General features: G+C 36.6%; 1 long non-coding RNA gene across 1 annotated transcript; it reads left to right on the forward strand.

Moving 5' to 3' along the window:
- The first annotated feature begins 1,696 nt into the window (after positions 1-1,696).
- Positions 1,697-22,410, forward strand: LOC131144467 (uncharacterized). Its single transcript, XR_009133823.1, has 3 exons — positions 1,697-2,389; positions 21,905-22,049; positions 22,125-22,410. It is a non-coding gene; the product is annotated as an uncharacterized LOC131144467 (long non-coding RNA).
- The last annotated feature ends 7 nt before the right edge of the window (positions 22,411-22,417 follow it).

Below are 22,417 nucleotides of genomic sequence, written 5' to 3' on the forward strand. Positions count from 1 at the left end.
TGATCATCGGCGCCCGAGGACGTAGGTAATTCTATACCGAACCTTGTAAATTTCTTGTCTTGTTCTTTTTATTGCTTTATTATTAGTTTCTGCATTGCTTTAATTTCTTTTATATTCAATAGCAATAGTTGTAGTATTGGTGTTTGGCACAAGTGGGGTGCCCGGCACAACAATTACTATATTTTAGTTTTTGTCACTAGTGAGATCTTCTTTTCTCTTGTTATTTCTTTTCTGTACTATTATTAATAATTCTCCAAATAGTTAGTTAGTAGTGGATATTTTGTGTTTATGATTTGTAGGATTAGCATATGTGTTTTGGTGTTTTAGTGTTTTTCATTTGCAAGTTTTGGAATATAAAAATCAAGATTTTTTTATTTTAATTTTGAGAGTTGTGTTTGAGTAATTATTTAGTTAATGCTATAACTATTTTGTCTTTCTTATTGTTATTTTATTACGATCATAACTATTACTACTATTAGTTTTATTATTATATATCATGTATGTATGAATAAAAATACATATATTGACGTGGCTAAATTAAAGGTCATGACTTTTAATATGTTTTTCTTTGAATAGAGTTTAGTTAGTTATTGTTGGTAGTGGTAATTTATTTTTAATTATTTCCAATTTCTTGCTTTAAAAATATTTAAAATTTAATCAGAGAGTGAAATCATAAGTTGGTCCCTATTCTGTTAACTAAAATCTATTTTAGTCCCTATATTTCTAATTAGTACAATTAAAGACTTGCACTAATTGATTCATGTTGTTATTTTTGTCATCCTAATTGGATCTAAAAATATTAGTGAATTTAAATACATCGCTTACATATATGAAATATTGAATTAATATTACACTTTGTATAACTATTATTCATAATAAGTTGAGCATTAAAAGAAATCTAAAAAAATTATTTGTGATATATGAAGTAGTCATGTCTTCACATTTATAATTAGTATAAAATAATTTAAAATTAATATATTCTTTTTTGCAAATAATAATATCTAGACCCCAAATGAGCTAACTAATCTCCCAAGGTCAAAAAGTCTTTTCATTAATTTTCACTCTTCAATTCATAAGCAATAAATTAGTTTGGGTAAGAACTTTAATTGAATAAAATTAATAAATACAAGTCCTTAATTGTACAAATTAAAAGTGTAGGGATTAAAATAAATTTTAGTTAAAAATAGAAGGACTAACTTATCATTTCACTCAAATTAAAATATGAAAAATTACATAAAATTTTCTAAAATATTAAAACGATTTTTGAGATTTTTAGGGCCTCTATGGTTCCATTTTGATATATTTTTGCAAAGAGTAAAATTTTAAACACGTCTACATTTTGTAATTCTATGCATAACATTGTAATTTTTTGTTCTTATAATTTAAAACAATGTCAATACAAATCCATTCCATCTAATTTTATTAAACAATTACATTGAACAAATGAAACAAAATAAGGTTCAGGCGTTTAATATTATTGTTAGGAAGTGTTAGCCTGTATTTTTAGTGAAATTGAAATATAAATATGGTGGACCCCGAGTTTTCAAGCTGTACGTGCGGGTTTTGTTCGGGTTGGGGGGAAAATGCTAAATGATGAAGATTGAAGGCCATTTTTTTTTTATTTTTTTATGACAGGTGAATTTTCACCATCCACGAATCCTTCACACCATAGTGCGGCACCAAATTTCGGGCGCCCATGTTAATCTAGATGCAAATACTCTCCTGGCTTCACATGCTTTGTGTACGTTGAATATTTTTGTATATTATCTTGGTAAAGAGTAATGTTATAGAAAATCAGGGCTGATTCCTTACTAAGTGGCCACGTGTTATCACGGTCCACGTCACTGAGCATTTTCCTTTGGAAAACTAGCTCTCCTTTTCCTGCGTGCGAGTAGGGCAGTCCGTCTGAATTTATTTGCGTTATAGGCCAGGATGCGACCTTGGGGTTGGTTTTGTGAGCGCCAACTGTTCTTGCGGCGGGGACATGCGATGATGTTCCATCGTCCGCGGAAGCACGGGAAGCTGCACGGCCAGATGTTGAGCAACCTGGCGCCCAACCGGTTTTGGAAACCGGAGGTGATTCGGGATGCGTTTGATAGGGTTTTAATCTGAGTGGTCTCTGATGTGTTTGTTAGGGTTTGAGGTTTTTTGATTGGAACAATGTTGACTAAATTCTAGACGAACTGAAACGGGGCGAAGGGGCTGAGCTTTCGCGGCAAGAGGCCGTGGAACTAGGGGATCCAGCGGCGGTATTACTTGGAAACTCTTTGCAGCGGTGTGATCTAGCTGTAGTATTACATTATGGGGACTCTGATCGCTCGGTTCAACGACAACGGTGGACCGGTCCATGGGTTCTACAGCTCGCGCCCACTGTCGTTTTGGGCATATGGTATATTATGACGCTATTAGGGATTGATATTTCAATTTAGTCGCAATCTTGCGATTCTGCATCTGTTAAGTTGTTATATGTTACTGATTGCATCCACTTTATCTTTGTTACCAATATTGCATATTTTTGCAAAATCTGTGACCCTGTCTTGGGATGACACCAAATTCTAACAAGCCCAAGAAAATTATCTGCTCTCATCTCGTGCAAGTTACACGGGATTAACAATATATACTTTATAAAAAACCACATAAACGATGACAAATCAATCCTCAAGAGATGTAGGTAATGTTTATGTGGAAAATCCTTCAATATAGAGGGAAAAGTCATAGGATTAGCGTACGGAAAATTATCCACTATATCAACAAGGTGATTACAAATAATGTTTCTAGCCAAACAATAGTTCACCTATTAACAAGATACATAGTCATCAAGCACATACAAACTCTTGGATAACAATAATGTTCACAACCCTAAGGTAGATTTAGACAAAAACATCAAGAAAAGGTCCCCCCATGTGGGTATTTTCACCAAAAAAATGGGAATGCCGATGAATGTTCAAAACCAGTATAAATAATCTTCATGCTAGTGATAGAAACCTACTATAATTTCATCAAAATCAAGCTTTAAACAATGATTCGATCTTGGCTTCAAAGATGTAAAACTAGTGAAGAAAAACTCAAGTTTTCCCCCTCTTCTCTTGCATGCAAGCACAAGAATGACCCTTCGATCTCACCCATGAGAAAAGGCAACCAACTACCAAGAATAGTTACATGGCAAGTTCCTTTGCAATCTCACTAACTAGGACTTTGACTTCTATTTTTTTGTTTTTGCTTTTTTCATTTGTTGCAAGATGAAGTGGGTTCCACTACATGGGTAGGATACCACCCAACATATCTCCCCTCTAACGCCCATGTGAGGGTTCCACCAAGCCTATTGCCCTTATGAGTTGTATTCATTTTCTTATGGTCTAACAAGTTCATCTATAGCATCTCGAACCCAATGATACCTTACATCAATATGCTTCGATTGTGGATGAAATGTCATCTTCTTGTTGAGATGGATGATTCTTTGATTGTCATAATAAAACACTTTTTTTTTTGTTTTAAGCTCAACTCATGTAGTAAAATTTTCAACCATAGGAACAAGATTTTGTAATAGCAATGTACTCAACCTTGGTTATAACAAAGTAACACATTTTTGCAATCTGCATTGCCACGATATTGCACCCCTTGAAAATTTCATCAAGCATTTGAAGTGGACTTCCTAATGTCAGTGTTCCACTATTCCTTTCCGTATGTGCATTTGTAAAACCAACCAAAGTTGACTTTTCATCACCAAAGCATAAACACTAAGAGGTGCCCCTGAGATACCTAAGAATCAATTTTACTAAAGCCCAATGCTCTTTACTTGGATTAGAAAGAAACCAACCAACCACCCTAATTGGGTGAGCGATATCTAGCTTGGTGCAAACCATAACATACATGAAACTACCAATGCATAAAGCACTCTATTCATTTCTTCTTTTTCTTTCTCATTGTGGGATAATGTGTAGTGATAAGATTAAAGTGGCTTGCAAGTGGAGAATGTATCGATTTTGCCTTGTTCATATTGAATCTCTCCAACACCTTTTCAACATGTTTCTCTTAAGATCACCAAAGGTTGTAGTTCATTTTGTCACTAGTAATTTTGGCTCTAAATATTTCATGGCTAAAAGCTTGCTAAGTTCCTTCGTCAACATGTCTCTTTTGTTAATGTCATGGCCAACAATTAACATATCATCAATATAGCAAGTGAATAATAAAATTATCATTGAAGAACTTTGCGACAAGCACACAATGGTTCGAAGTAGTCCGAGTATATGGTTCATCATAAAGGAGTTAAACTTTTTATACCACTGTTAAAGTGCTTTCTTGAGGCAATATAAGCCTTTTTTACAATCTGTGTACTCAAGATATTCTTTACCTTTTACTTTGAACTCCTCTAGTTGTTCCATAGATTGTTTCATCTAGTCACCATGAAGGATTGTGGTCTTTACAACACGTTCAATTTCTAAATTCATTTTTGTTGCCAAATCAAGAACAATTCGGATAGAAGGCATCTTAATCAATGATGAGATGATTTCATCAAACTCAATTACTTTCTTTTACCCAAATCCCTTAACAACCTTCCTAGCTTTGTATCTTGGCCGTGAACTTCTCTTCAGACCCATTTACTTTTAAGTGCTCTCTTGACCTTGGTCAATTTCACCAACTCAAAAATGTAATTCTTATGCAATGATTTAATCTCTACCTACATAGTTTTTGTCCACTCTTGTTTGTGCTTATGTAAGATGACTCGTTGATAGTATTTAGGTTCTTCAACATCTGTAAGTAACAAATACTCATGAGGAGAATATCTCTTGGAAGGTTGTCCATGTTTGGAACATCTCCTCAACTGAGGCTTTGTAGGTAGTTGACAAAGTGCTTGCTTAATATCCTAATCGGGTGTTGTTTCATAAGTTGAGCTATCACCATGTCTACCATTATGATTTTCTTGCATCTCTCCCCCATTTTCATCACTTATTGTAGGTTGAGGAATTGAACTAAAGTCAATAATGCCTTCCTTACAACTTTCGGCTGCTCAATTTTCTTAAAGCCTTCAATTTTTTGATCCTCAAAGAATACAACATCTTTACTTCTGATAAGTTTCTTGCCATTGGATCCCATTATTGGTAACCAAATTCTTCATGTGCATAACCCATGAAGATACACTGTCTAGACTTGTTGTCAAGCTTAGATCTTTAATCTCTTGGAATCTATACAAATGCCGTGCAACCAAATACACGTAAGTGACCATAAGATACATCTTTCCCTCGCCATAACTTTTCTTGCACATTCCCTTAAGTGGTACGGAAGGAGAAAGGTTGATTAGATCTACTACATTTCTCATTGCTTCGCTTTAAAAGGATTTAGTTAGCTTTGCATGAGAGGGCATACGCGTGATTCTTTCTACAATAGTACAATTCATCCTTTTTGCAACCCCATTATGCTTTGGTATCTTGGAACTGTTTCCTAAAGTTTGATGCCATGATTGTTGCAATAAGTTTCAAATGAACCTGTACTCACCACCTTTGTAAGCTTGAGCACATTTTTATTGCACTCCCTTTTCTTTTTCAGCACTAGCATGAAAGTGTTTAGAGTTTAAACATAACCAACACTTGGTCTTTAGATTTCAAAGCAAAAGCCCACATTTTCTTGAGCGACTCAATAAAAGTAACGAATTATGAAGCACCATGGTGTAAACATTAGTATGAATCAAATCTAAAACACTTGTTCTTCTAGATGGAAGAGATCTATGAAATGCAACTCTATGTTGTTTACGTGCTAAACAATGTAGGCAAGTCTTTAGAGGTATACTTGTCTTAGGAAGGACTTGCATTTTACTAGGAATGTCAAGTCCTTTCTCACCAATGTGCCAAGCTGTTTATGGTAGAATTTGGTAGAAGAGTCTTTAATTGCATTCACCTCTCCCTTGCATAGCTTATCTTGTGTTATGTAAATAATGCTCTCTTTCTTTTCTATAGCCACTATTAAGCTACTCTTAGTGAGTTTCATCTCTCATTTTCAAAGGAATTTACAAAACCCTTCATCATCAAGTGCCCCAGTGGATATCAAATTAAGTTGCATCTTAGGAACATGTCTCACATTATTTAGAATCAATTTTGCACCCAGTATTAGTTTCCACGTGGACCTTACCCATGCCAACTATTTTGGCTATAGCATCATTCCCCATCCCAATAAAGCCAAAATCACCACTAGTGTAAGATGTGAAGAAGTCATGATGAGATGTACCATAAAATGAGGTGATTGAATCAAAAATCAGTGTAGAGTCTTGACATGTGAGATTTACACAACCACTATTACAAATGATAACATCACCTTCAGATGAAACTGATGTTGTGTCTCTAATATTCTTTCTTTTTATCACCTCTCTTTGTGGACTTCTCAATTTTATATATTCTTTTTTCATGTTTTTGAGCTTCCCACAATGGTAACATTTGATCCTTTTATTGACTTGGATCTTCCTTTTAATTTATTGCAATTGTTGCTATCATAAGGTTTTCTAACTTTACTTTTTTATTTTTTTTTCTTTGTAACAAGCGCCTTTGAACGTGAAGAATAAATATCATTTTCTTTCCTTCTATTTTTTTTTATTAAACATACTATCTTTCACCATACTCAAAGTCAAATCACCATTAGGAGCTGAGTTGCTAAGTGAGACTACTAGCGTTTCCCAACTATCTAACAAAGAACTCTTTTTTTTTTTTTTGATAGCAAAAGAAATTGATTGATAGATTAAGAATGTACAATTAGGATAAAAGACATCTCCTTAACTATAGGATTCGCCAGAGAATACAAAAAGGGAAAACCAAAAAGCACAAAAAACAATGCAGGAAAATTGGCATGCCCTAATAAGTCAACAAAGAATGCCAATCATGCTGAATATCCGAGCAGCACATCCCGTTGAAGTTTCCATGACCCACACACCAAAGAAAAGCCAAATAACGAATCTTCTCCCACACCAACAGGAACAATAACTTCTTCCCTGAGAATATATGTGCATAACGTTCCTTATTTTTTCCTACCAAAACGACAAAAGAAATTGCCAAAAACCCCTCCATCGTCTAATTTGCAATAGGTTATTAGTGTTGATCCTATTAAGCACAACTACCCATAAAAAAAACTTTGATTTTAGGGGGGTGGGGACTTTGGCCTTTCAAATAGTTTTGTAGAGTGAAAAGGAAAAATTTTTACTAGTCAAGAAGTCCCCAAAAAGATTTGCAAGAATGAAATCTGAGGAGTCCAAAGACCAGGATCGACTATTAGCTTTTGAAGAGACCCAACAATTGTTCAACAAGACAAACAAAGAGGATAATTCTTTCGTCTCCCTATCATTCAAGTACCTCTGAAAGTGAAAATCCCAAAAGGATAAAGGACCTCTTGGATCTACAATAAAAGAAGAAATGGAATCATTATGTTCTAAGCTTAGACGAAAGAAGCGAGGAAAATCGGTGGACAAAACAATGCTTCCCAACAAAAGTTCTTTTTAAAAACGAATATTACAACTCTACCTAGAAAAAATTTAGTATGGGGAATAAAGAGAAGTTAAATTTGAGAAATAGCTTTTCACGGAATTTCCAATGAACATCTAGAACCCAAATTAGTATCCAAACTTGATTTTAACAACTTTATGCTACAATGAGGAATCCTCTAGGTGGAACTGCTAAAGCCATTTGGCTTAGAGAGCTGTGTTTTTAGACACTAAATTTCCAAGACCCAAATGACCCTTCCATTTAGACCTACAAACCATCTCACATCTCACCAAATGGTCCCTAAAGCCCCCTACCTCGGACTAAGCAAAATTCCTTTTCGGTCCTCATTCCCTTCACCTTCCATCAATCTGGTTCTTGTTGGTAGTATGATTTGATTACTTGGTGAGCCGATGGGAGAAGACTAGTTCAAAGGCTACGAAGGAAGGAGATGACTGATTCCAAGCCCTCAATTGATGGAACTCTATAATCTTGTAAGTTCTTGCTGCCTTCTAAACTTTTTTCTATTAGAACCATCCAATTGAACTTCATTCCCTCTCGAGTCAGCTAGCCACAGTCCCATATCATTCAGAATTTTTTGAGCACCAACATCCTGTGCGCTAATCTCCTCCATTGGAGTAGGTGTTAATCCATCCCCACACTGATTAGTAACAACTTTGTCCACACCCAACTCCCCTCCCCTCTTCAAACATAGAAACATCCTCTAAACCTTTAAGTGGAGAAGGGGGCACATAAGAAATATGCCCAAGAGTGTCAGAAGAATTGGAACTAATCTATATTTTTTTGAATCTCATCCAGCAAAAGATCACTATCACAATAACAATAGCTCACCAAGTAATCAAATCATTCTATCTAGTCAAACACACAAGCAATCACAGATCAACCTAACATAGGAAATTTTTATGTGGAAAGCCCTCCAATGTAGAGGGAAAAACCACAATATCGAAGTTTGACAAATCTTATGTTATGTCAATAATGGAATTAAAGTACAAATATTTATAGCCATGCTAGAGATTACCAATCAACGAGATATATGATCATCAAGTGTGAACAAACTCTTGGAGAACAACAATGTTCATCATCTTAAGGTGAATTTTGACAAAACATCAAGAAAAGGTCTCACCAAGTGGATATTTGTAGCCAACAAGTGGGAATGCAGATGAACAATCAAAACCAATAGAAATAATCTTCATGCCATTGGGAATTGGGATAGTCATATTAAAATTGTCAAAACTAGGCTTCAAACGAGCATCCAATCTTAAGCGAGGTTGTTAAGGGAAGATCTCCTTTGGAGTTCTCAAGTCATTGGATGGAGGTTTGCGAATTGCAGGAACAAAGAAGGCTTCCATCGTGGAGGTAGTCAGGTAGCGGCAACATAGTATGATTGAGAAGAAAAGATGATGACGGCGGTTCGGCGAGATACAAATCTAAGGTTTAGTGGATTTTTGAGTATAGGTAATGTTTCGTGGGCTTGCTGTGAGAGGTTAGGGCAAGTTTGAATGATCTCAATAGACTTAGTCCATTTGGTGAGTTATTGTGGCCTCCTTACTGAAGGGCCCCCGATTAATTAGATTGAGGGGATTAAAGAGGTAGCATTCTCTTTTAACAAAACTAATGAAGATTCCTAGATTCGACTTGTAGGGGACTCTTGTAGATAAAAGGGCTTTGCCCCCTGATAATGTGGATGTTGTGCAAGTGGATAAATGGAGAAATTATGAATTGGAAACTTCTTATGCCATTGTAGCTAGTATATTTGTAGAAATCTCATTGTAAAATCAGAGTGTTGGAGGTAAACAAATTGTCAAGAATCCTTATGAGAAGCAGAAGAAGCAATCAGATGCAGGACAGAACAAGAAAAGCTTGGGCAATGGGTTGTGCCCAAAGGTGGCAAGTACTTCTGGGGATAGAAAGGATGCAAAAGAATGTACAAAGGCAGTGGAAATGAAGGTGTACAAGTGTCAATCAGTGAGAAAGGAATGGGAAGGTAGGAAAAAATTGTTTCATAACAGTTTTAGAAACTCAAGTTTAAGGGAGTAAAATTTCTAAAAATTGAAGATGCTGAAAAGTTTTATGTTCAGGAATCTTAGAATTGTTGTAATGCTAGCTTAGACAAAGGAGGTAATTATTATTAGAAGGGAAAAAGGAATTGGGGGGATATATTGGAGGAAGACAGTCAGTATGATAGTTTTGCTTGTGATAGTGGTCTTTTGTTGATGAGATTTGTAAAAATATGGATTTTAGTTCTGATTCTTCTGACACTCTTGGGGATATTTATGTGTTTCTTCTCCGCTTGAAGGTTTAGAGGATGTTTCTATTTTTTGAGGAGGGGGAGTTGGGTGTGGACATAGTTGTGACTAATCATTGTGGGAATGGGTTATTACCTACTCTAGTGGGGGGCAGTGTGCAGGATGTTGGAGCTAAAAAAATTCTGAATGACAATGAGACTCTGGTTAGCTGACCCTAGAGGGACTGAAGTTCAATTGGATGGTTCTAATAGAAAAAAGTTTAGAAGGCAGTGAGAACTTACAAGATTACAGAGTTCCATCAATTATGAAGAGAAGGGCTTAAAGAGGGGTTTTTAAAATTAAGGTTTGGTAGTTATTTTATTTATTTATTTATATTATTTTATTATTTATTTATTTTTTAAGTTTTAGTTTTTTGTTTCTTCTTGCTTTGAGGATGTCTTGTCCTCTTCTAGTATGTAATTCTCTTCTCTCTTTCTTAATAAATTTCCTTTTATTTTTTACCATTTGTTGCAAGATGTAGTGGGTCCCACCACATGGGTGGGACACCACCCAACACTATATGTTTCCTATGAATCATTGAAATTTATATTAAATTTGATTAATTTTGTATGGAACATATGGGCAAAAATGCAGTTTTTTATCATCAAATTAAGCCTTCATATTTTTATTGGTTTCGACTTGGAAAAAAATAATAATAGTGATAATTGATGACAAAGGATAAAGAAATGAATTGATTATTATTATCCTTATTCTGTCACTAATTTTTGCTTTATGTTTTAGCCTTGGCAATTAGATGTTAGATTGCCTCAATCTGTAGTGTGGGCATTCTCTGGCAATTCTTTTAACAAATTGTTAACTCGAATTAAGGGCTTGGAATCAATCGTCTCCTTCCCTTGTAGCCTTTGAACTAATCGTCTCCCCTAGCGCTCCTTTGATGAAAACTTGCGCTCATTCGACGAAGCTTTACCAATCTTCTTGAGTGAGAGCCCTTCTCCAACAAGATGCTAACTCAAATCGAGGGCTTGGACTCAGTCATCTCCTTCCTTTGCAGCCTTTGAAACAATCGCCCCCCCTCCTGTCCAACCTTTGAACTAGTCGGCTTTAATATGAAAGGCGTTCTGCCATGTTTGTGATGAACACTTAGGTTTTCTCCATTCTGAAACCTTTATACCAACCTTTCATCTCTTGTTCCTACTGGCAACCATGCCTGTGACCTTCTCGAATCTTGTAGCCTCATCTTTTTGACCCACCTCTCACCATCTAAGTTAAACTAGTTGTTTCAAGCCCTAAGTCACTATACTAGTAGGCCTGCCTAGTGAGACAGTTACAAGCCCCAAGTCCTTGTACTAGTTGAACCAGTGAGACAAAGCCTCGATCATCCATTTTTAGGCCTTTGTTATTTTGCCTCGATCTTCGTTTGCCCCACTTTGATAGATATTAGGCTTATTTACTCTTGTTTCCTCCTTTTAGTAGTGCTTATCGGGAATCTCAAGTTCTTCATTAACAAAAAAAGCTTCACCCTTGAAGAAAAGGGAGGGTTCCTCGCATCACTGAGAAAACAAAGTGCAACCTGTTTTCCATTTCTCTATCAGAATAGGGGAGATTGTGGATTTGTGGCTGGTAAAAGAGCTCATAACCTTCCTCACCTCAAGAACAAGAAGTCAATGGTTGAAAACCCTTAGAGCTCCAAACCATGTTATCATGATCCAATCAAGAGCTAATGCTTTGGCTGGTTATATCTTAGAAGAAAATCTCAACTAATGGTGTGATTTTTAATGGTGTGTGAACCAGATGGAAAGGAGGCGATATGGTGGAAGCAATTCTAGGAGGTAGTTACAGAAGATCATTCATCTCGAAGAGATTCTCACTCCAAACTAGTTTTGAGGTGTTGTGGCTGTGGCTCATATAATGTTTGTTTTGCAAACAAGCAACAACAACAACAACCTTTGAAAGAATCTAGACCTTTGGTATTCACAAGATTGCAAGCCTCAGAAGGGTCTTATTTGAGAAATGAAAGTGGGTTAGCAGAATGATAAGAAAGGAAAGGAAGGAAGATTTTTCACAATTTGGGCAACTTTTCAAAATCAAACCTAGTTTGAGAAAAGGAAAGTTTGACCTAGGTCATGGGAATGATAAGAAAGGAAGGAAGATTTTTCACAATCTGGGCAACTTTTCAATTTTAAATACCCATGCTACTGCTGGGTATTTTAAGGAAATGGGCCATAATAATAAATACCATGATCTAAGAACTAGTAATGGTCTAGATGTGGGAGAGGCTTTTCACCAATCTAAGCCCAAGGATATTTTGGCTGCCACCTGTGGCAAATCACCCTAAAATCCAAGTAAATAAAGACTCAAAGTAGGAAAATATGGAGGCTATGTTTTTTGCTGAGAGGGTAGGACCTTCTTGGGCCTAAGTTGTCTCAAAGGACATCAGGAAAATAACAGGAAATAAGATAAAGGCATCATGCGCTGAAATTGAGAAAGAATCCCAAAGTACAACCTTGCAAAGACTCTCAGAGACATATCAGGAGATTAAAACAAAGATGGGAGTGGAGGATTCTAATTTGGGAACCATGGAAAATTGATAGTCGAAGCTGTTGGCATTGGCCTATGGATCCTGATGAAGGTGAATTTGTTTCTCTTTCACTGTACAACCTTGAAAACAAGGATTTATTAAGCGAGTAGTTGTGAAAAATAGGAGCTACTGATAGCCAGAGCGGCCCCTCCCAATAAGTTGCTCTTATTGATTCTCAACGAGAGAAAAGAAGAATAGTCAGAACAGTCTAGGTAAACAAGTTGTTGAGGGTTCACAAGGTTCGGGTAAAGCTTTGTTTTTGGAGGACCCTAATATGAACTTTTCCCTCCCCCATCACCTCTTCTTTGGAAGTGCCAATTTGCAACGCTCGAATTGAACCTCTCAAAACTTCATTGATCAGCACAGTTAACCCAAAAGGTATTCTTTCCAATCCAAGCATTCTATTTCTACATCTAATTCACTTTTGTTCCAAGAGAGGTTTTGTAACGACCCCAAAAAGATATATACGTGATTAGGTTAAAAATCCTTTAAAAAAATTATTATTATTATTATTAATAATATATATATAATAATATAATAGGATATGGATGATTTGAAGATTAGATTAAAGAAATTCAATCTGATCCATATAATAATATAATATAATAACATAATATATATAGATTGATATCAATCTGGAAGATCAGATTGACCCCTTCCCCTTCTCTCTCTCCTTTCCTGTCTTTATCTCTCTCTCTCTTAAATTATTTCATTTATTTATTTATTAATATATATATATATATATATATCATTTCTTAATCCTTAAGAAATCCTTAAAGTTACGAAAATACCCTTCCTCCAATTCTTTATAAATAGGAAAGTTCTGAGTTCATTTTTCATAGGAAATTTCAAAGAAGGAATTGAAGGAAAAGTGAGGAAAAAGATTTAGTGGGGGACTGAGAATTTTTACATACTTAAAATTCTTACTCTTCTACTCTTTCCCAACTCACTTTAGGAATTCATCTTAAACCATATTAGAGTAGATCAAAATAAGTGAGCTTGATTAAGTCAGCTTTTTATTAAAATGTTCCCAAGTTAATACTTTACAACATTATTATATTGTGTTAAAAATAAATATTTTTAGCACGAAAATCGTGTGGCATGAGCTTATTTTTATTTAATTACATTGCATGTTAGATATGGTAATATTATACAATGTTGTTTTAATTGTATATCTAAGAGATATGTTTGGTGATATCAAGGCAAAGGGGGGACGATGATATGTAACGCCTCAATTTTCGGGACTTTAGTTCAAGGGCTTGTTGAATTGGGGGGACTTGCTGAGTAGGCCCATCGTACGTGGTAGGGTGCTAGATAAGTGCTCAATCTTAGCGAATGCTTTGATATGTACCAGATGTGGTCACCGAAAGATAAATTTTTATATATGTAAACATGGTCGGCAGTATTAAATGTTATTTCTTATGATACTGTAAAACTCATTTTTACCACACACTGATAATAATCTAGTCTTTACTTGTTGAGCGTCATCTCATCCCAATTATTATCATACATTACAGATACCTTGAGGAGCATATCAGAGTGACGCAACGAAAGCGTGGGTGGGATAGAAAGAGCTATTTAGGATAAATAGTTATGTTTTTAACATTTTGGAATTTTAAGTATGTATATTTGATATTGGAGATATTGTTGTAATAAAGAAATTAGTACTCTGGTATTAAATGTATTTGAGGTTATATTTGCTTCCACTGTAAAATTATTTATAGGAACCCACGCGGGTTGGGGTCACTACAGATTAATTAAGTCTTAATCTTGTTAACTGTGAGGGGGAAGTGGTTAATATTAGTGTTGGGGCGAGGAGGAAGAAAAAAGGATCTTTTAAGTTGAGTAGAGAACTAGGTAGGCTTGCCTCCTCAGTCAATTATGACAAGGGGGAAAAGAATTTGGGTGGTGATAGAAGTTATCAATGAAGATTCTCTTGTGGAATGCTCAGGCTTAGAGAAGTAGTAGGAAGCATGGGGTAGTGATAAGTTAATCGTTGGGTTTCTTTAGATATCTTGTTCATCCAAGAGTTAAGATTGAGTTAGTAGATGCCTTGTGGTGAGTATTTGGGATTCTAAACTTAGATATTAGGTGTTCTTTCCATTTTTAGGTGCTTTGGGAGGGCAAATCGTTGTTTGGGATACTATGGTGGCCTCTTTTAGGTGGTGGATTCTCTCTTTCTATAATGAAGGTTAATGAAAATAGTAATTCACTATTCTTAACATTAGGTCCGGGAGACTTTTTAGTTCATCATGCTATTGTTCTAGGTTTACATACAACTAGATGCACACGGTTCCAAGTTAATGCCAGATAAAAAAGATTTCGGTTATAGTTTTCCTTGCGATGGTCTAGGACGAGGTGGTACTTGTGATATTTCGGCTTGGGACACATTTTATTCGGCTTGGGGATTGGTGGTTTTTGTCAATTAATGGACCAACTCTTTTTTTTTAGGGGATGGATAGTTTTTTTGGCCTTTGCAGCCTGCATTAGGTGGTGGGTGGAGATTTTAACACCATCTGATTTACAAAGGAGAGGTTGGGGGACTCTAGGGTGATTAGTAGCATGAGAATTTTTTATTCCATTATCTGAGTTTTGGTGAAGGATTTATCACTAAATAATGGTCATTTTACTTGGATAACTTTAGGAGACAGGAATGCTTCGTCTCGTATTGATCGCTTTTTGTTCACCAATGAATAGAAGGATACTTCACCAATGAATAGAAGGATACTTTCCCGAATATTTAGACTAGTGTCCGGTCACTGCTCTCTTCTCTTTGACACCAGCCCTATTCATTGGGTCCCTACTCTATTTTGAGAATATGTGGTTCATGCACCCTTCTTTTAGAGAGAGCATTGAGTCTTGTTGGTGAGAGATCAATGTTAAGAGATGGGCGGGCTTTAGATTTTATAAGGAAGTTAAAGAATGTGAAAAGTAGATTGAAAATCTGGCATAAGGACGTTTTCGGTGATTTGAGAGTAAAAAAACATCTAATTTGAAATGAGATTGAGTGTTTGGATGGGTGGGAGGAGTGTGGCTTGGCTAGCGAAGAGTATAGGGTTAGAAGGGGCCAACTTTGTAGTGATTTGGAGACTGCTCTTTAGGGACAGTGTAAGTTGGAAACAAAAATCTAGGATCAAGTGGGTGAAAGAAGGGGATTGTAATAACAAATTATTCCAAAAAGTGGCCAATAGAAGGAGGAAGAAGAATTTGATTAAAGAGTCGGAAATAGATGAGGGTAGTGTGGTGAGGGATTCAGGACAAATTAAGGAAGTGGTACGAAATTCTATAAAGGGTTGTACATCAAGGAGTGTTTGAATAGGTTAATGATTGAAGGTATAAACTAGAGCCTCATTGATGAAAACCTTGTTACTTGGTTGGAAAGACCTTTTGACATTAAGGAGTTGGGGGGGGGGGGGGGGGGAGTTTTTAGGATGGATAGGCGCCAGTGAGGAAGAGTGAGTTAGTTGTTGTGAGGGGTAGTAGAAGGGGTAGAGGTAGACCTAAAATAACTTAGAATGAGATAGTGTGTAAGGATTTAATAAACCTAAATTTGTTGAAAGAAATTGTCCATGGTCGTATAAATTGGCGGAAAAGGATTCATATAGCCGACCCCACCTAATGGGACTTAAGGCTTGGTTTTGTTGTTGTTGTTGTTATAGGGGCAAGGCACTAGGATCTGATGGGCTTACCATGGTTTTTCTCCAAGATAGTTTGGAGGTGATTTAGGAAGATCAAATGGTCTCCTTTAGCGAGTTTCATAGAAACTAGGTGGTGGGAAAGAACATGAATGCCACGTTTATCGCTACTTCAAAGAGGGTGAGGGACTTCCTACTAATAAGTCTGGTAACTAGCCTTTGCAAAATTCTTTCCAAGGTCTTATCCAAGAGGCAATAGGAGTTATTAGGGAGAATAGTTACTATTGAAGGTTATTTGTCTTTTTGTATTGTTATTAAATGTGTTAGAATGTTAATTAGTGAGTTAGTAAGGGTATTATGGTCAATAGAATGTATTTGATTTGTATGATTAATTGAGGAAGAGATCTATCTTCAAGTTAGGTCATTCATTTAATCAAAATCTCAACACGATATCAGAGTTTGGTCCAACCTAAACCCTATCACACTCAGTTGTTGCTGAAAAACAGCTTCACATCGCTGCCCTTCTCAGATCCACCTCCACCCTTCATTATTTCACAAATCCAACCATATAGCCAAAAATAGAACCCTCTGAAGCCTAACTTTACAAAACCCCATCACTGGCAAGTGCCCCATGCACCAGCAGATTGCTGATAATCCCAACCCCATGCGCCAGCGTGTGAGAGAGATTTTGGCCGACTTTTTCTGATTTTTTCCTCCACCATGTCCTGATTCCTCCCCTAGACCATATTATCAAGCTGTTGGGCATTTTTTTGGCTCAAAGGTCCAACCTTGTTCGACCGTGTGCTCGTGGTAATCCTTCAATTTTTGTTCATTGTTTGTAAGGGATTTTTTGTGAGTTCTTGGAGTCGTGGGAGTGTTCATAAGTTGAGTTGTGAGGCTATGGCTGTGCTATGTCAGTTGTCCGTGGTTGTCTTGGTGCTTCACATTGTTTGTGGTTTCCCTGATTAGTTTTGATTATTCTCCTTGTCTGACATTGGTGTGGCTGTTGGTTTGTGAGTGTTGGGATGGAGTCTATGAATCCCTACAACTTGTTTACTTTATTGTTGCCATAGACAACAACTCGAAAATTGGATGGAAAAAATTATGTTTAATGGTCTAAGGCTGTTTGGGTTTATTTAGTAGGATTAGAAAAATCTAGCCACTTGCTCCAATCTGATCCTTTTGATGAGAGAGAAAAGAAGTATGGATTTAGAAAGACACCTTGATTGTTTCCCTTTTGTGGAATTCAACGGATCTCCATATTGCACGGATGTGCATGCATCTAGATACGTGCAAGGAGATTTAGGATTATGCCAACATTGCCAAGCTTCTGTACTATAGTAATATTACACATATGTATGATTTATCTTAGGAGTACTTTCAGTTACAACAAAGTGATATGGGCCTTGCTGATTATTTTGGAGAGATGAAACATATTCATGATTAGCTTAACGTCATGCAACCTATAACTTCCAATGTTCGTGAGATGCAGAAACAAAGGGAGAAGATGACAGTTTATTCTCGCATCCTTCATGCTTCCTTTAGCACACATTCACTTGTTCTTGCATTTGGCTCTAAGAAGACAACCTTTGCCACACAAGGTGGTTCTAGTTATCTACCAAACAATTGTTGAAGTTATTGAGGTGGTTTGAGCGGTCATGGTGGTAGAGATGGACAAGATAGAGGCACTTGTTGCAAGTGCACTCATTGTGGACGAGGTAATCGTACTATTGAGCTGTGTTGAGATCTCCATGGTAGACCTTCACGTGTTGCCAATGTAGCCACGACCGAATCCACGCCTTTGGGGGCAGCCAATGCAGCCCCCACCAACTCCACACCTTTGGGGCCAAGTAGGGGGCAATGTACTGTATCTATGTCAAATGAAGAGTATTCCAAGTTCTAGCAGTATTAAGCATCACAACAAGCTTCTCTTCCAATTCCATCTCTTGCTCAAATAGGTAAATGCCACACAACATGCTTGTCTTCTAGTACTTCTCGCCCAAGTCCTTGGATGATAGACTCTTCAGTCACTGATCATATCACAAGTATACCTAATTTCTTCTCTACTATTCACTATCTTGCAAATTTACCTTGTGTTACTTTCGCTAATGGATCCACTACTATCGTCAAGGGAATTGAGACTGTAAATTCCACTTCTACTATTTCTCTTCCTTCGATATTGTATATTCCCAACTTTCCTTTCAATCTTATGTCCGTTAGCAAGATTACTAAATCCATGAATTGTTCAGTAACATTCTTCCCTGATCGTGTGGTTAATCAAGATTTGAAGAGAAGGAAGATGATTGACTGAGGGCGTGCTTTGAGTCGCTATCTCCTTCTACCGCCTGCATTGCTACTACCGCACCTCTCCCAAATTCATTGTTGCCTTGGTCATCCTCCATTGAAAAAGTTGAAATGTCTAGTTCTTGATTTGAGTTTTGTGTCTAGTCTCGATTGTGAGTCATGTCATTTGGGAAAACATCATTGTGCCCCTTTTGCTTCTCGAGTCAATAAACAAGTTGCAAGCTTTTTCATGTTAGTCCATTTTGATGTTTGAGGTCCTAGTAGAGTTGTGCCCAAGTTAGGTTTTCAGGATTTTGTAACCTTTGTGAATGATTATTCAAGAATGACATGACTATATTTAATAAAAAATCATTCCAAGTTATTTCATATATTTTGTGCCTTTTGTTTTGAAATAAAGGCTTAATTTGGTTTGCTATTTCGAATACTTGGAAGTGATAATGCTAAAGAGTATTTTAGTTCACAATTCACTACTTATATGACTCAGTTTGGTATTGTCCATCAATCATCTTGTGCCCACACTCCTCAACAAAATGGGGTTGTAGAGAAGAAAAATAGATATATCCTTGAAATCGCTCGCACCTTACTTTATCAAATGCATGTACCTAAAGTATTTTGGAGTGATGCTGTACTTAGTGCTTGCTATATGATCAACAGGATTTCAGCCACTGTTCTTAGTGTAAAATTCCCTACTTCATTCTCTTCCCTAATTCACCTTTATTCTCTCTACCTTCTTGTATATTCGGGTGTGTGTCCTTTGTTCATAAACCAACTCCTGGGGTGGATAAGTTGGATCCTCGTGTTATAAAATGTGTCTTTTTAGGCTTACTCATATACTCGAAAGGGATATTGTTGTTATAGTCCTAGACTGCATCACTTCTTTGTTTTTGCAGATGTTACCTTTGAGTCTACAACTTACTACACCCAATCCCTAAGTGCTTCTAATCTCAATTAGTCACTTCCTCTGCCTAATCTTCCAGATTTTAGTTTGTTGTCCTTGCCCAATCGACCACCTATGTCTCCATGTAGTTCAAGTCTTTCTCATCGTCTCAATCGTCCTAATTTGTTGGTGTATTCACGACAGCGTCTCCAAGGAAGAGAGTCCCTTCTAGCTTCTACTAACATGCCTTTGGTTTCCTTGTTTGATGATCATATTTTCATGATGTTGGTCCTCCCATTGCTGTTCGAAAATTTAAACGCACATGTACCCAACATTCCATTTCCAACTATGTTTGCTATGACTTCTTACCACCCTCCTATTATTGTTTTGTTATTGCTCGATCATCTGATGCCCTTCGTAACTCTATTTTAGAAGCCTTAGCCTACTCTGGGTGGAGGAATGCCATGGTTGAAGAGATGAATGCTTTATAGGGCATGGGACTTGGTATCTCTTCCTCTTAACAAGTCTATGGTTGGTTGTTGCGGGGTATATAGTGTGAAAGTCAACCCTGATGGTTCTGTGGCTTGTCTAAAGGTTCGTATTGTTGCTAAGGGGTATACTCAGGTGTATGGTTTGGATTTTTATTCTGACAGTTTTTCTCCGATTGCCAGACTTACATCAGTACATTTGTTCATCTCTTTGGCTACTACTTGTCGCTAGCCTTTGGATCAATTAGATGTAAAGAATGTGTTCTTACATGGTAATTTCGAGGAGGAGGTCTATATGGAGCAACCACTTGAGTTTGTTGCTTAAGGTGAGTCAAGCTTAGTGTGCTGGCTCAAGAAGACACTATATGGTTTAAAGCAGTCTCCCAGAGCATGGTTTGGTCGTTTCAATGTTGTAGTATTTGAGTTTGGTCTTCAACGGTGTGCAGTGGATCATTCTGTGTTTTATCTTCATACTTCATCGGGTAGGATCCTTCTTATTGTTTATGTGGATGATATTATTATTGTAGGTGATGATGATAAAGGTATTCAGAGTCTCAAACTTTTTCTACAGACTTGTTTTGTAGTTCTTATGATTTAAACTTAAGAACCGTTGGTTTGTTTTCTGCACAACTTGTTCCTATAGGTGATTTTACGCACAAGAGTTGTGTTGGTACTTGGTCTTTGACCTAAATATGTATATTTCAAGTTTCAGGCGCCTAATAAGATCCCAGTTGAATGTAATGTTAGAAAGATAATTAACATACCATATGTGTGAAGACGAATGGGAAGCCATCTCTCTTTCTACGAAAAGACGTTGAACAGTTCAACTCTTAAATCCTAGCATCTTTCTTCGCATCTCTTTGTGCAAGAAGGCACTTAAACATGGATGTCATCTTGAGATCGGTAGATGATGATGTGAAGAATACTTGCTAGATGCTCTAGGAGCAACCACCGCATTACCCATTCCCTTCATATGACTCGATTTCTTCCCAAGAACGTGCTGCATTATCTCCTCTTTAGTCATATTACGCCGGCCCTTGAGTGATGCTTACTCCCCCAACATCTTTACCATTTCTTCCTTAAAAGCAAAGTAATTTAAAGTATAACTGTTATATAAAAATTTAAACTAAAACAATCCCAATAAACGTAATTGAACTATCACAAAAACTAAACTTACATGATTTTCCTTGGATTCCTCTGATAACCACTCACCTTGCTTGTTCTTATGGCTAGTTGCAAAAATTCAATCAATCATACAGTTTTTCTATTTTCATTTTTTTTAATGCAAACTTAACTTTATTAACTCTAATTTTATGAATAAATATTAAATATTTAATTTTTTCCTCATTTGTCAATTTTAAGTTTAAGCCTTCTACATGGTTTTTATTAAATAGCGTATTAAGGTAACTCCACTATCTTTCTTTTGTCTTCTTATTTAACTGGGAAAAAAGGCATTTGGCATTTGGCAACATTCATTTAACCTCATTAGTACTTGAGCATATCTGAAGGCAGTGCTGGACATAAGTTAAATTACCACTTAAAAAAAAAAAAACAAAATGTCAATATTATGTGCCTTGTTTACAATGTTACTGACTGAATCAAATAATTTCATTATCCTGAACAAGAGATGTCACCTTTATAAATTTAATTGGGTTTTTTTCTTGACACATTTAATTTTCATTTGTTATTGTAGTTCAGTGATGGCCATGGTCACCTGCGTGGTTGGATTGCACTATGGGCACATTCTTGTCCATTTTGAGGAAATAAAATTTTCCATGTCATGGACTTTCTATTGCAAAAGAATTTTAGTTGAGACTATTCCCCACCTTTCTCCCTGCGGCTCCCTGCTGCCACTTGCAGGATCACTAGGGTAGGATCCTGCACTGGATGATCCCATCCAGTTGTCTTGTTGGGTTGGGCTTTGCCCTGGATTCTTTGGTAAATAGTCTCTTTGATAATGCTTTATTGATTTTCTCTTAAATCACAAAAATAAATCCCAGTAGTTGTTTTCCTCACTGGACTTAACAGTTCCCTTCTTAAAGGGATACATATAAACAAGGTTCTTTACACATTCAGTTATATGTGCAGCTGGCATTTTTTTTGTTGGAATTTATGTGATGATTGGATCTCTTATCAGTATTGTATTCTTTGATCTCTTAGTAAGTTCCTTTGTTTTGCTGCCTTATATCTTGTCTAGGTGACTGGATACTTGGGCTTTTCTCTTGAATTGCCAATCACATGCTTGAATTTTCTGGTGTCCAGTAAACATCCAAGATGAACTTTTGTCTTCTGTGACAGGTTGATGTGCATGGATACAGGGGCACAGCCGGCTGTGATAAGAGTGGATGGGGATGCATGCGTTAACAATTTTTATTCTTGCAGCTTGCAATGCCTTGCCCATTGTCCCGCAGGGATTCTATTGGAGGCGGCCTAAAATAACATTGTAATTTACCGTTTTTTATGCCATTAAATGTTGCACTTTGATTTTCGCTTGCTTATCTTTTCTTTTCTTTTGCAGCTTAGGTTGGTTGGAATTGGGTCAAAGCCGCAGCAAAAGCGGTTGGGACCATACTCAACCTTGGGACACAAATGGTGAACTTGGAATACAAACGGCCCTCCTGGGTGCATCAGGACGAGCTGCCAATATCAAGATGGTCTGCTCAACATTTTCACTTAGCTAATATATAAAATAAAAAAGAACATATTTATTGCATTTTTTTTTTTTTTATATTTTTTATGCACCAAAGAAAATCATATTGTAATGACTGAGCATGTTCAAATCATCTTCCGTGAATTGCTTTTCATTTTTAT

The sequence above is a fragment of the Malania oleifera genome, chromosome 12 (genome assembly GCF_029873635.1).
Source record: "Malania oleifera isolate guangnan ecotype guangnan chromosome 12, ASM2987363v1, whole genome shotgun sequence".
NCBI lineage: Eukaryota > Viridiplantae > Streptophyta > Magnoliopsida > Santalales > Ximeniaceae > Malania > Malania oleifera.